Consider the following 15748-nt stretch of genomic DNA (forward strand, 5'->3'; position numbering starts at 1 on the left):
CATAACAGGCTCCATCCCTCCTGAGAGTTTAACACATCTGATTCTCGGGGATGGTTTTCCTGTGCTGAGCTGTCTGGCCCCATTCGGTTGCATATGCTCACTCCTTAATGACTGTGACATCCTCTGTCTGCATTCACACTCTGACCATCCTTTCACCCTTCTCCATCCATGTTATACAACAGCAGAGGACTAATTTTCTTGAACCATACGTTTCACCGTAATCCTCTCCTGTTCCAAAATCTCCTATTATTACCTGTTGTTGTTCAGTTGCTAAGTTGTGTCTGATTCTTTGTGACCCCATGGACTGCAGCATGCCAGGCTTCCCAGTCCTTCTCAGAGTTTGCTCAAATTCATGTCCATTGAGTTGGTGATGCTATCTAATCATCTCATCGTCTGTCATCTCCTTCTCCTCCTGCCTTCAATCTTTCCCAGCATCAGGGTCTTTTCCAATGAGTCAACTCTTCATAGCAGGTGGCCAAAGTATTGGAGCTTCAGCTTCAGCGTCAGTCCTTCAATCGAATATTCAGGGTTGCTTTTCTTTAGGATTGACAGGTTTGATCTTCCTGCAGTCCAAGGGACTCTCAAGAGTCTTCTCCAGCACCACATTCTAAGGCATCAATTCTTTGGCACTCAGCCTTCTTTATGGTCCAACTCTCACATTTGTACATGACTACTGGAAAAACCATAGCTTTGACTATACAGGACTTTGCAAAGAAAATTGTTCGTTTTGTTCAGCTTGGCATTCAAGGCCCTACATGATCTGACTTTCCCTCCATCCACACAAGTCTCCAGCCTAAAGAGGTAGAGCTACCTGCACTCCCCAGGGGACCTCTGCCTGCTTTTCTGGACCCTTTGCCACAGGACATTTTTCACTGAGAAGGCTTGGAATTCGTCCATGGATGTGGGAACGCTTTCCTCTTTCCTCCAGCCGGAGACAATTTCCCCCTTCTCTGGTACTCTGTCTACATCCGGTAATCACAGCAATACTTTGCTGTTTATATACAGGCTTTCTTTTTTTCAGTAGACTGATTATATGCCCTCTGAAGGTAGGTACCAAGGCCACGTCCATCACTGTACACCTTCATGCATCAAATAAATACAGGGTGGAAATAAATATGTTAGATGGATTGATATATTCTCCTTTAGAAAGAAATTTTTTAAAAAACCTGCAAATGAAACAATCCCTCAGGTTGCAATTACAATTTGTCCCTGTCTCTTCCATGTTATTGGTATAAACATAGATGGGTATAAAGACAGAGGGTTTTAAAGCCATCTTCCTTAAATGAAGTGCCGTTCACTGCAGTGGTATGCAGATTAGTTAACAATCTTTGGTCTTTTAGTAAACAAAGTTCCGAAAAGTGATTCTGGTTACTTTTTAAAGTATTTTGCAATCTAGTTGCCACAAAAAGATAAATTTAGTCAACAAAATGGAGATTAAATAATAGTAATGAGAAGAATGATCTTTAAGGATTCCCTTTTGGTGCCATCTCAGAGGTTGATGTGTGGTTTTGTTTTATATTTTGCCATGAATGAAAAGAAGTCATTTTTAAAAAAAGTTCTTAGAACTGTAAGATTGTTACTTGTGCTTCAAGCAGACTCTATAGAAGCCCAACTAGAAAGACAGATTTTTAAACTCAGGAAGGATGGATATAGACCTGAACATGACTTTAAGCTTATTTAAAAAAAAAATACAAGCAGGTGTTTAAACATCTTTTCAAGGTGAAAGTATCTTTTTGCTATGTAAATACTCTATACTTCAATTATATTCATTGAACATTTGTAGTCGAGTGTGAATTATTTCTCTCATCAGTGCTAGTACTTAGAATACTGTTTTAATAAAATCCAATTCAGGGCAGCACAAGCTTACATAACATTTGAATTACAAAAGAATTCACCACAATGTGCTTTCAAATAATTAGTTTCCAGAATGCATTTAAAATATCATTAAACTTATTACTTCTCAGAAGCACATTTGTAACGCAAAGTGAGAGACATCTGTGATTGGATGTTTGGTTACATGGACTTGATGTAAAATGCGATGGATAAAATTATTTTAAAACTGCACTAAGATTCCAGTAAGTATAGTAAAAACTTTGGAAGCTAGAATTGATTGAAAATAATGGGGAGAGTAAAGGGGATTGAAATGCATTGATGACTGACAAGGTTGGGCGGCAGGGCACGTTAGTTATTGCTTTATTAGGGTATCAGCAGACTCATCTGGTTAAAACTAAGGGCATTCCATCCAGATGCCTTTTTACAAAAATTCAGATAGCTTGACTTTATCTGAGTGTAATACTGGTGTAAAGACTTTGAAGCAATTGTTCATTTTTACGATAGCCTTTCACTGCACTGATGGTGGTGGTGTTTTAGTTGCTAAGTCGTGTCCAACTCTTGCAACCCCATGGACTGTAACCTGCCAGGCTCCTTTGTCCATGGGATTTCCCAGGCAAGAAGACTGGAGTAGGTTGCCAATTCCCTTCTCAGGGGTTCTTCCTGCCCCAGGGATAGAACCTGGATCTCCCACATTGGCAGGCAGAATCTTTACCACTGAGCCAGCAGATTTTTTACCCCCACCCCCCACTGATGTATTTATTTCTGTATGCAAATAACCATTTAATATAATAGGGACTATGAGTCATGCTTCCTCTCTCTAAATGTAGCATATTGGAATGTCCATTTAAATCATAATAGATAGACTTAAAAACTAAATGCGGCACATCTTTTACCCCATCCCCTTCTCATCAAAAGCTATGCCACTGTATCTGTGTGTGGCATTGATTTCTGAATAAGTAGCCACTTTGACATGTGATCAGTTATACGGACAGGTTCGCTGCACTTTCTTATATCTGAAACATCCCTGGAGGCTCTTATAATTCCTCAATGTCATGGACTCTAATCTTTATGGATCTTAAATCTAAAATTGGAAAACACAGAATATCATGATTACCTACAATATGAAATATTTACAAGTAGAAGTAAAGCTCCATCTTCTTATATATAAAAAAAAAACACTTTCCATTAAAGTGCAAGATCAACCGTCTCCTCTGCAGTCACTTGCTGTAAAAAAATTAACAGATATGAAAAAAAATGTTCATCTCATCTTTTTGAAGACACACCTCACAGTGTTTAAGCTGTTATTCTGTAGACACTGGTTGCTTCCGTGTGAGTCGAGTGTTTACAGGTCATTCAAGCTTTTAACTGCTCTCAGTACCGTAAGTTCTACAATTTCATGTGCTACCTTGACATCATTGAGCTTCACAGAGCCCCAAAGGCCTTAATCAGTCAGAGGTGGTCAATTGTGATTCATTCAAAAATTAATGAACCAATGATCTCTTCTCTGTGTTGTGGCTTTGGGAAACATGACAAGTAGTGGTGCTGATCTGCCAAGCAAGGCTTTTTTACACATCCCTGATCCACAGGAAAAACAACACATTCCAATGGCGCTTTTGGGTTGAGAATATCTTATTCTCTGTGCTGTCTTATCTGGCATTCTGTTTTCTAAAACCCAAACTATTACGGATCTTGTTTGTTTGATAATCTACTCTTGGTCTTTCTCTTCTCCAGCCCCTGTCTCGGTGCCTTTTGACGGTTCTTGTTCTGCTGTCAGTCCCTGAGGTCTTGGTGTCCCTGGGTCTTCTCCTGTGGCTTCCTCTCTTACTCCAGATATTCTCCTCAAGTGACATGACCATTCCCAAGACTCTGTTTACCAGCTCCTAGATGCTGAAGCCCACGTATTCTACTCCAGGTGTGATCTTCCTTCAGAGTTTCAGCCTGGCTTGTCAACTAGCCAGCTAGAAATCTCTGCTGCACCCCGTGAACCCCTCAAACTCAGCAGATGAGAACTGGGGTCACATCCTTCTCCCTAAACCTGCTCTCCCACATGTGTTCCCTTCTTTTGGAAATAGTAGCAAAACTCACTCCCACGCACCCCAGCCGGACACAGGCCATCATGACTGCGTCTTCTTTCTTTACCTAAGTTCAGTCTTTCCCTTCTGATCTTTCTCAAGTCTTTCTATTTCTCTGCATTCCCAACATAAGACTCCTATTTACCACTGATATTACCACATTGTACACGCTCTTCTGCTCTCCTTTTAGCTGGCTAATCAGTGCATGGGCTGTGCTCAGCAAATTCTAAGCAAATAAGCTGAAGACTTATATACTTAGGCTAGCTTTCATACACATTTTAAAAATTGCCTACTGGGGCTTATGAATAATTGACAAGGTCTTGGGGAAATACATCTATAAATTCCTATTTCTCCACATGTTGAAACTATATTTTTATTAATTTTCTCAAGTATTGTAAAGCCGAGTAAGCTGATGGGCACAGTACGAGAGCTCACTCCTGAAACTTTTTAAATGTTTACTGGGGCTTCCCTGGTGGCTCAGGTGATAAAGAACCTGCCACTGCGGCAGGCAGACCTGGGTTTGATCCCTGGGTCTAGAAGATCCCCTGGAGAAGGAAATGGCAGTCCACTCCAGTAGTCTTGCCTGGGAAATCAGGTGGACAGAAGAGCCTGGCGGGCTACAGTCCATGGGATCACAAAGAGCTGGACACGACTGAGCGACTTTCACTTTACTGGAGAGACACATATACACATATGTATGTGTGAGCATACACATATTTGTGTGTGTGTGTGCGTGCGTGTGTGTGTGCGTGTGCGTGTGTGTGTGCATACGTGTGTGCGTGCGTGCATGTGTGTGTGTGCGCGCGCGTGTGTGCGCGTGCATGTGCGTGTGTGTGTGTGTGTACATGAGCTTCCCTGGTGGCTCAGATGGTGCAGAATGCCTGCAGCAAGTTTGTTCCTAAGAAAAATGTGTGTCCCAGAAGTTTACCTTGATGTATAGGACAGACCGTTTACCTTGGGCATAGTGACTCAAATGCAACAAACCATATATCGCACTACTTCCATTACATTCTCATCTCTAAAATCTGAAAGATCTCTTCCCTGCTATTGGTCACTGGGTGTTTTCTATTAGAATCAATTTCTGTTTGATGGATGTTTTCACAACTTGCATGAAATTAGTTTAACTTGGCAACAGATTTTCCTATGGCTCCAAAATCAATAACGAATCATAATAGTTATGAGTACACACAGCACTTTGTTTTTGTTTTAAACAGGTTAAAAAATGAGTAGTGGCAATACAATAAAGTCTTAACTCAAATTTCTCTCAGAAAAAGTTCTAGGAAAATTGTTCAGAATGACCTGAATTCTTTTTTTCTGGTTTTGAGACCATCTTGGATAGCTCTAGAGAGTACAAAATTGTTGAGAATTTATAAAGCAATTCCTAAGAAAAAGTTAATCGACATTCACCTTTTCTTAAAAATATTTGTTAGGCAACATTTTTTGGAGACCAAGATGGTATTAAGAAGCTGAACATTCCTCAGAGAAGAATACTGGAATCAATGCATATCGGAATCAATCAATAATCGGAATCAACTGATTCCAAGAGGATTGATTTTTGGACATGGTGGAGGGGGCCCACAGGCTCTCTCCAGAGCCTCTGAGTGTCTAAACACGCATGTCACCAGGGGCCCTGGACAGTCCTCACTGAGCAAAGTGATGTCATCCAAACGCGACCCTGCCCTGTAAAGACCAGTGTGCCGGAACACAAAAGGATCGTACGGAGTGTTCTTCACTTATTCTTTCCTGAGTTATCTCCGCTCGGCAGTCAGGATGTTGGCTATACATACTGTTACTTAATTGACAAATCTGAAATTCCTACTTCTAACCTTGGCTCATTTCTAGAATGAGGTTCACTATTTATTTTTCCTCTCATTCCAATTTTGGTCCCTATACTTGCTCAGTTGTTATAAACTCATTTCCTAAATCCCATATTTATATAAAACACATGCTACTTAACTTTATTTCTTTTTGTTGCAAAAAAAATTTTCCTAGATTATAACGTTCCATTTGGCCAAGCTAGAAAACAGATAGTTTATCACATTATTTACTACCATGAATTTGATGTTCCTGGGTTCATACTACTACACTTTAACTATTTGCTTACTTCTCTTTTTCTCCATCACCCCACCCCATCTGTTTAAGGTAATTTCTTAAACACAAAGAGTAGCTCATATATTTTAAAATTTATCTGACTCAGAAGCAAATACATATAAGATTCTAAGGGTTTATTTTTTCAAATTGCAACTATTGAAAACAGAATGTCATTGAAATTTGTCCCCATAAAGTAGAGGAGGAACTTTATGGGAACTTTATTTGTCCCCATAAAGTAGAGGTAAGTGTTAAAAGGAGAGTTAAAATGTACAAGATTAAATTTTGAAATTTTAAAATTGCTCTAAATATCTCAACTAGATAAAAGAATATTTTGATGGAAAAAATTGTATTTTAATTGGACAAATTTATAAGCTAAATGAGAATGAAATGAAATTAAGAAATGCTTTATTTTATAATATCTAATTTTGGCCAAGGGTTCAAAATAATCACGTAAATTGTGCATTTATGAGTATTATGTAATAACTGTATTATTAATGATGACAAATTATAATTGCAGACGCTTCCAGCTTCCCAAGGTATGGCTTCATCCATTGTCTCTAACTTTATCCTCAGTGCAACCTTGTACAAATGAAGACAAGGGTATTAAGCAATTTGCTTAATGGCAGAACTGGGAATAAGATCCAGATCCTCCTGGGTGTGTTCAATAATTACTTGTTTATAAACTGACCTCTTGGGATTCTCCCAGAGAAAAAAATGCTATGAATCTTAGGCCAGCTCACAGACTCCCTTATGTCAATTTAAGTTAAAACAAAGTTACCCATTTAAAACATTTTTTGATTATGTGATAATTTTATTCATAAAATATCCCCAGTTATTGCAATCAAATTAAGTTTTTAAAAAAATCCAATCTCAAATCACTCTTTGAAAGCCCAAATTCTAAATGGATTACAATGATCAGTGCCACAGACAAGACATATTGTGAAGTATATTAATTATAAGCATAAATCTTATTAAAATATGGAAATTTTTAATTTTTAATAAAGGTGAAATATAAATTAAACAGAGAGAAGAAAATGTTGTTTTTACAGTCAACAAATCTTACTATGCCAGAAATTGCACTAGGTGCTAGAGATAAAATGAAGACCCAAAAAAACACAGGGACTGTCCTCACAAAGCATAGTCTATGGATTATATTACAAACATCTTCCTGTTTTGTAAAAAACATTTCGCCATGATATTATTGACACCTGTGCTGCCCAACTGTATGAAGTTTTCTCCTAACATTGGACATTTATGACTTTTGTAGTCATGAAGAAGCCGGGCTCAATAACACTGTCCACCTTTTTTACCATTTTCTTGAGATAGAATCTAGGTTTTTTCCTGATTTTAGGTTTTCATATGGATAAATCCTGCCATCAGTGGAAATAAATGCAAGGAGATCCAACCAGTCCATTCTGAAGGAGATCAGCCCTGGGATTTCTTTGGAAGGAATGATGCTGAAGCTGAAACTCCAGTACTTTGGCCACCTCATGCAAAGAGTTGACTCATTGGAAAAGACTCTGATGCTGGGAGGGATTGGGGGCAGGAGGAGAAGGGGACGACAGAGGATGAGATGGCTGGATGGCATCACTGACTCAATGGATGTGAGTCTGAGTGAACTCCGGGAGTTGGTGATGGACAGGGAGGCCTGGCGTGCTGCAGTTCATGGGGTTGCAAAGAGTCAGACACGACTGAGTGACTGATCTGTTCTGATCTGAATCCTGCCATCAATGGAAATAAATTAACACAAGATAATATACTTTAAACACTTTTACAATGCAGAGTATCTTTCTTTTGTTTCCACACACACACAAAAAAAGCATGACCAGCTGTGCAATTGTTGAGATAGAATATTTTCTTTTCAAGTCCCAGTGACCAACTTGCCCACTATCTTCAGCCATTTGGCTCAAATCTGCTTGATTTTGTGCCCTTTTCATAATGACTTTGTGGTCATTCTGTTTGGATGTACTAAAGATTTATTTGCAATGCATTCTTGCAATTACAAGTTTGAATGGTTTGCATTTTTATCTGCGGCCTCCCTTCTTAAGGTTGACTGAAATATATGGAAACCTTTTTCAGGAACTTATTTTATTTTGGCTGTGCTGGGTCTTAGTGGTGGCATATGGGATCTTAGTTCCCTGACCAAGAATCAAACCTGGGCCCGCTGCATTGCGCACACAGATTCTTACCCACTGGACCACCAGGAAAGTCCCTGTGAAAACTTTCCGATCTGCAAATTCAGATTGTTTTTCCACTAGTGAAATTGTCACCAATGATTCTGAGTATTTGATTTTCCTGTGAGGGAGATCTGAAGTTTTGAGGTTCAAATCTTCACACTCTCTCTTCAGATGTGTCATTTTCTTTTTAAATGTTTAAATTGATTTTACGTGTTCACCCGTTGTATGGAAATTGTTCCCAAATTTGTCCCTCGGCTCACTGATGTCTTTCTCTGAGTATCAGCTTGGCTCTTCACTGCCCCCAATAGAGATTTTAATTTTCCTACTGACTCTATGCTGAGTTCTCATGCATCTTACTGTTGATGCCTAACCAGTTTTCCTTTGTCTAGTTCTTTACAAAAAAACAATTTCCATAATCTACTCTGACTTTTCAGAATGATGCTTCATTTCCCTTGATGTGGGAGCATTTTCTGTGGTCCCTAGATAAGTTTTGTTTCTGCTGCTGTTGCTTACTGATGATTCATCCAGAAATTAGGACATAGCTCTGCAGGTGCATCCAATGTTCACCAGCGACCTAGCCATCAGCACGTGCTCTGTGCGCTCGGGGTGGACTGCAGGTCTCTCTTGAACCTATAAGGTCCAATTGCTAGTGTCTAGTAGGATTTTGTCTGCTGGAATTGCTATAAACATCACATCCATTCCCTGGTTCTTTTCACAGTGGAAGGATGAAGGACATAGAAAGCTGTAATTGTCAGTACAAGAAGCCATCCCCACACACAGCTTACCCAGCGTTTTCTGGTGGAAGCTGCACTGCCCAGAATGCAATATATTTCGACCAGTTCTCCAAGCCCCAGGCTACTTCCTGCCTGGCTGTTTTCTGGGGCTCGGCTGTTCTGACTAGTGAAAAACCAGACAGGTGACCAATACTCTGCCTCAGAGAGTGATGGTCAGGCAGGCAGTCATCTCTCGAACAGGGAAGAGTACAGTGGGAGCAAGCACACCTCTGCTCCTGAAGGGAATTATTTTTATTAAGATTGGGCCCAGGCTGCGTTTTCAGCCCCAATGCATCAGCTCTATACAGTTATTAAAGCATCTTTCCACATCCTGATGACAGGATTACTGCTTGTGTGGTTGGTTTTCACTTTTGTTTATTTGTTTTGCTGTTGTTAATTCTGATCTTTCCATGTCTTCGTAGGAATGTGGAATGCTTTATATCAGGGGTTGCTAGCTACATGCTATTTTAAACCTATGAAATTTAAAAAAAAAAGCTTAATAAGGAGGTCCATTTACACAGACACTTAAAGCGTTACATCATCGATCACTGGAATTTGGACAAAGGCTGTCAACTTGAAGCTAACTTTTTAAATTAGTTACAGGTTGTGTGAATAAAAGTGAAAGTGAAACCACTTAGTCATGTCTGATTCTTTGGACTGTAACCTATCAATCAAGCTTCTCTGACCATGGGATTTTTATGAACAAGATCCATGCCAAAAGCCATCCAAAATCAGAACTACGTGCACGGGGCACCCTGTTGTTCAAGGATCAGTCAAGCCTGAAACTAATCAGTGTCATTTTGGGGGCGGGGCGGGGGATGCTCAGAAGAGCTCTGGGACCATAGTCCTTTGTGTCTCAGTGAAGAGAATTCAGCGAGAGCAAAGGGATAGGTAAGAAGTGATTGATTAGAACAGGACGCTTGTGAGGCTGGCAAGCAGGTGGGTGAGAGATGCCACACCCTGAGAACTTAGTGGGCTACAGTTTTATAATCAAAGGAAAAGTGGGGAGGGGGAGAAGAGCGTCCTTGTCTTTCTTGAGTGGACGTCACACTTCCATCGTCAGCTCCTCCTCCAGGTTGGGCAGGGGGGTTTTCTTGTCCCCACGTGGTCAAACTAGGTCCACAAGTTATTGCTTTTCTCTGTGTGCAGAGAGTATGTCCTAGGGGTCACTGACTTCCTGAGCTCACCGAGCAGGATGTGGGGTTCAGGCCACCATCGCTTTATTGTCTGGGGGCACGTCTCGTGCTTCTGTGGCCTGGTTTTGTTGCTAAGCAAGGCTGCTTGGTTTTGTGGTTAAGCGAACCTGCTTTCTTGAGTAATCATTAACTTATAAGGGTATCCCATACCTTTCTATTTACAATCCCCTAGTGGGATTAACTATTTAATCACCTATTTTGCACCTTCATTCTGTCCCTATCAAACCCAAAATAGCAGCTTATGACTGAAGTAATGGAAAAGGTTACTCTCTCCTAAGGATTTATTCTTATATGCTTTTGAAGAGACTCCCTCCAACCCCCAATGACTATCAACCCATCTTATATGGGAACTGAAGTGATGCCAGTTCTTAAGGAAGATTAAGCACAGTGATAATCTGGTGAACCTGCCCCTCAACCATACACACACACACACACACACGTCAACACACACACACACATGCACACACACACTAATAGTTGGGAGAACACATTACAGAGTTAATCACAGGCTCATCAAATGAGGGCAGAGTTATTAGCACATTCAATCTATTGCAAAACCCACTCCCATAAGGATGTTCCCCCAAGAAAATAAATGAAAGAAACCCTTCAGGGAAAATTGTAGATTGCATCAACATTTGCCACAAAAGAAGCTTGAAATAGCATGAGTCATACCAGCAAAGTTTGTCATTATGATTTAGTATTGCAGATTTTCTTTAACTCAAAATAAAACATACCCAAATTTTAAAACAAATAAACACCAGCATTTATCTTGATCTTATGTAAGAAAGCACAAAAAGACAAGTATAACATACTAAATAACCTTTTCTTCCATTCGAGTTTGCATCTTCATTTCTGAAACTCATTTTAAAAACCACAGGGCAGGGCACCATGGAAAGAAAAGGTCATTTTTCATTAGCCTTGAATGTGTGACTTAGTAATATAACTGAAAGCATGATTGTAGCACAGGGCCAGGATTCTGTTGCCAGGAGATTATATCAAGATGATGCAAAATATTTCATATCCTTTTTTAATTTTCATATATTATAATAAAAATTCCTTGTCATGTCACCAGCTAATATTTTAACAACTAATTTTAGCAATTGTCTTAGTGATGACAGTCTCTCACATAATGCATAATATCACACAAGAATAACATCTCAACATTTATGTATCTTACCTTTTCTTTAAGTTCATTTCTTTTTTATTTAACCTTCCAGAGCTAAGGGTCAGAAAGTGGTTAGAATCACACAGACAAAAATAAGAGAGAGGTCAAAATAACGAACGCAAAACTTTTTAGGAGGATGGCCTTTTATTTCGAAGTTTCACATGATTTTATACTAAAAAGATAAATGTGAGCCCCATCCTGGGTCTAATGAGCAGTAGACGAGATTTGCAAATAAACACTGTGTCTGTTTTGGTGGGCACCCACACCTCCCCCAGTGCTTGGCTCATGGGAAGTACCAAAAAGTTATTAAACAAACATTAATTGATCAATTACTTTTCTATGGGCAAAATATTTTTAATTTAAAAAACAATTTATTGGAGTATAGTTGATTCACACTTGCATTAGTTTCTACCACAGCAAAGTGAATCATTTCTACAAATACATATATACACACATATATACACACACATATACACACACACTCTTTTCTAGATTCTTTTCCCATGGAGGTCATTACAGAGTATTGAGTAGAGTTCCCTGTGCTAGACAATAGGTCTTTATTATCTATTTTGTACATTGTGGTGGTGGTTTAGTCATTCAGTCATGTCCAACTTTTTGCAGTCCCATGGATCCTGCCATGCTCCTCTGTGCATGGCATTCTCCAGTCAAGAATTCCAGAGTGGGTTGCCATTTCCTCCTCCGGGGGATCTTCCTGACACAGGGATCCGACCCGTATCTCCTGCTTGGCAGGCAGATTCTTCACCACTGAGGCACCTGGGAAGCCCATTTTATATAGAGTGGTGTGTATCTATCAATCCCAATCTCCCAATTTATCCTCTCTTCACCCCTAGCAACCGTAAAGTTTTTAACTCAATTACTTTTATTTTAGAAGTTTCTCTGCAACAGAACATTTTAATTCATTATCCAAAAAGACTTTTATTGGGGTCATTTCGGTAAAATGTGTTTTCTTTTTGACAATGTTCCCTTCACTTTTTGAATGAAGTAAACCAGATTGTCCGACAGTCACAGATACCTCTAATTAGTATTAACACTCTATTCTGTACGTTAATAAAGGCATATTGTCTGCCGTGGCCCTGCCTTTTTGCAGTAGAAAGCCACAGCAACCCCATTTAAATTCTTTTAACCTGTTCCCTTCGTGGTGGTGGCAACAGCAGAGTCTTCTGGGCTTTGTAACATAATAGCGCCCTTTTATCACCCTGGATGGTTTACTAGAGCCTGCTTATACCGATGATTTAGTCCGACCGTGGTGAGGCCACCACTCCAGGGCTTTCTGCTCTGTTTGGGGACTCTTCTGTCATTTTAATGTTGAGGGGTTTGTTTGTTTTCTTGTGAAATGGGCTTTCATTTAATTTTAGCATTATTTACATTATTTATTATCGGGAGACAAATCGAAGACTAGGGGATTGAGAACAGTGCCCTGCGCTCCAGAATCACTCTGAAATCTGTGGCCTAACAGTATCAGTCCCTCCGAAGGCATCACACAGACACTTGCTCAAATGTATGCCACTGCATTCAGTCACAGAAACAAATGCAAAAATAATGCTTAGCCTCCTTCAAAGCTCAAATTTTGCAGATCCAGCTGCTTCACCGTGCTTGGTGGAGGTTCAGGTTTGCCTTTGTTCTTTCCAGCAGCTGGACATGCGAAGGGCCAGACAACACCTCAGCCAAGTCCTGGGGGCCCTGGTACCCAAACCTGAGTGAGATGAAGGCTCTTACTCCAGCTCCCAAATTCTGACTCCACCTAGAAGCTGGAGTTCTGCCTTGCTCTCTGTGCTGAAGCCTGCTGAGTTTCCTTGCCCCATACTTCCTTCTCTCTCTCTAAAAGGAGAGATCCTCAATGGAACCTCAGCCCACAAGCCCCTGTGGGCTCAACCTCCTGTGGGGGTTAATTATCTCCAGCCCACTTAGTGAACTTAGCAGCTGGGGTTGCACCGGTCTTGACTGCTCCTCCTCTGTCTAAAATGCGCTTTTATTATCAAGGATGTTTGCCCTCACCAGACCTGAATACAATGACAAATTATAAAGGTGAATTGGAAAGAAAAATGTTATTTTCTAGAAAAATATAATTTTCATAAATTAAATATTATCACTACAAAAAAGTATGATATTGCTGAATTTACATGACTTTAGAAAAGGAAAAATAAAATATTCTAAACTGTATCTGGTAAGATAAGGATTGACTGACAGATCTCAGCTTCCATTCAACCAAGGTATCACAAATACCTTTGATTCTTATTTTTTTCAGGCCACTTCTAAAATCAGACAAAAGAAAAGCAATTTTTAAATAGTCATTTAAGGATTAGTCAGTATAACTAACCAAAAACTTATCATTTTTAAATCAATTGACAAAACCCAAAGGCTAAAATAATGCCTGCCTTCATTCTTAACATCAGCAGTGAGGTGAGGGATTTAATTAGAAGTGAAAATATGAAAAGCAAATATACTGTATAGTTAGTGTAAAAAGAAAAACCTAAATACCTATAAAACGACTTCCCCAGTGACTTTGCCGTGGACCGGATTGATCTGGAGTGGTGGGCCGTCAGCAGTTCTTGAAACAGTGAAATTCTTTGAATACCGTGGCCTTGGAGATCACTATACTCCATGTAAATCAGCCAAGAGCAAAGGAAGTCAATGGGGCTGAATTCTTCCAGATTTAGGCAGCCTGCAACACGAAGATACCCTTCCTGGAGACCCATCCAAAAGAACTCCATCCAAAGTCAAACCTTCGCATCCATAGACCTTTTCTGGGTAAAAAATGCTGATGAATAAATTCCATGACTACTTTTTTCTGGTATGCAAATTTTCTCTGGCAAGTTCTTTAAAACAACAACAACAACAAAATCTCATTGAATTTAATGAAACCAATGCAACAGCCAAAAGTTAATACCATTTGGATGCCAAATGCCACAATCACTATTTTTGTTTGATTGTCTTCAAAAAGTAACCCACAAAATATCCTTGGTCTGTTCAGTTTCTGAGGATTTCAGAAAAATTCCTGTTAGTGACTAAAAAACATGCGTTTATAGTTACTATTTTTCCAGAGTTGGAAAATATTAAAGTCATTGGCATTTGAATTATTCCACAAATGATTTTTATCCCAATATGGACTGATTGCATTTTTTTAATAGCTGCATTATTTAATAGAAACAGGAGGGTCAAAACACCTGATTCTCTGAACACTATGATCACCTCATTCCAAGCCATAATTCCACTAAGAATAGACAGTATCCAATCTGAGAACACAGAGAAGGCAATGGCACCCCACTCCAGTACTCTTGCCTGGAAAATCCCATGGACGGAGGAGCCTGGTAGGCTGCAGTCCATGGGGTCACTAAGAGTCGGACACGACTGAGCGACTTCACTTTCACTTTTCACTTTCCTGCATTGGAGAAGGAAATGGCAACCCACTCCAGTGTTCTTGCCTGGAGAATCCCAGGGACGGGGGAGCCTGGTGGGCTGCCGTCTCTGGGGTTGCACAGAGTTGGACACAACTGAAGTGACTTAGCAGCAGTGTGAGAACAAGGCTTCCCTGGTGGCTCAGACGGTAAAGCATCTGCCTGCAATGTGGGAGACCCGGGTTCAATCCCTGGGTCGGGAAGATCCTCTGGAGAAGGAAATGGCAATCCACTCCAGTATTCTTGCCTGGAAAATCTCATGGATGGAGCCTGGTAGGCTACAGTCCAGGGGATCCCGAAGATTCGGACAGGACTGAGCAACTTCACTTCACTTCAATGTGAGAACAGGGCTTCCCAGGTGGCGCTAGTTGGTAAGAACCCACCTGCCAATGCAAGGAGCTGCAGGAGACATGGGTTCGATCCCTGGATCAGGAAGATCTCCTGCAGGAGGACATAGAAACCCACTCCAGTATTCTTGCCTGGAGAACCTCATGGACAGGAGAGCCTGGTAGGCCTGGTAGGCTACAGTCCATAGCATCACAAAGAGTCAGACGTGACTGAAGCAACTTAGCACACACCTATGCAGATGTCAAAGAGTTGGATAAAAGTACAAAATGTAAGAATCAAACAAGATGCTTAAACATCTTTCTTCACTCACTAAATCTTGACCTGAAACGTGAGTCAAAGGAACTAGCAAAAACAGCCAAAGCATTTCTGCTTTCCTATGTGTAACGCCTTTGCTCTGAGTTTAAAAAACAAAATAAAACTTGGCACTTATTTTTAAGACAAATAAAACCAGACATCACTTTCTAATAAAAATAGATGCTTCTAGACTCCACAATATCATGCAAATAGGCCTTCTGACAGGACATAGCATCAATGCCAATGGTTTGAGTACAAAGCTGAAGAAATTTCCTTTATTTCAGGGACTACAACTAGGTCTTAGAAAGCTGTGTGATTCTAAGCAATGAAATATAGCACTATGATAGTTTTTCTTTTGATACTATCTATCTTTAGCATCTAGC

The sequence above is a fragment of the Bos indicus x Bos taurus genome, chromosome 23, assembly GCF_003369695.1.
Source record: "Bos indicus x Bos taurus breed Angus x Brahman F1 hybrid chromosome 23, Bos_hybrid_MaternalHap_v2.0, whole genome shotgun sequence".
In the NCBI taxonomy this organism is placed as follows: Eukaryota; Metazoa; Chordata; class Mammalia; order Artiodactyla; family Bovidae; genus Bos; species Bos indicus x Bos taurus.